Source organism: Echinops telfairi, unplaced genomic scaffold, assembly GCF_000313985.2.
Source record: "Echinops telfairi isolate 266 unplaced genomic scaffold, ASM31398v2 ScPeMD7_7467;HRSCAF=8505_1, whole genome shotgun sequence".
Classification (NCBI taxonomy): Eukaryota; Metazoa; Chordata; class Mammalia; order Afrosoricida; family Tenrecidae; genus Echinops; species Echinops telfairi.
The window spans coordinates 28,178,863-28,179,340 of NW_022111368.1; the positions used below are offsets into that span (position 1 = coordinate 28,178,863).

At 54.4% G+C, this 478-nt stretch overlaps 1 pseudogene; it reads left to right on the plus strand.

Moving 5' to 3' along the window:
• The window catches only part of LOC101644772, a 39,159-nt pseudogene extending 38,919 nt beyond the window's left edge, over positions 1-240 (plus strand).
• Positions 241-478: the final 238 nt, after the last annotated feature.

Here is a 478-nt window from a genome sequence, read left to right on the forward strand (position 1 = left end):
GGTAGGGGTCTGCAGGGTAAAGTGCTGGGTGCTTTCTCATGCAGATGAGCTGTTCTCTAGACAATAAAGGGTGAGGGGCGTGGGGAGCCCCAGGCAGCACCCCCTTGTGCTTCTTAAGCAGCAGCTCAGAGAAGTTCTGTGCCATGCCCGGTGGACCTTGGCCATTTGTCCTGACAGAGACGCATCATCCAGCTGAGGGACCATGACCATGCGGTCATCATGGTGTCCAAGAACTCCTAGCCGGGCCATGGCACCCGTCCTTACCACTGGGGTTCCCTGCATCAATAAAAAACCAGCAATCACGCTCTTGAACGCCCAAGACATGGACACAACCAGAGAGCCTCATGCTTCCCAACTCAGCCAGTCTGAGCAAGCGCAATATGCAACGTCACCACTGTTACAGGGAAATCAGGCGAAATATGATTTACACACCAGCAGGCAAGCCTTAGACAAGGACGAAGAAGCCAGCGATGGCAGT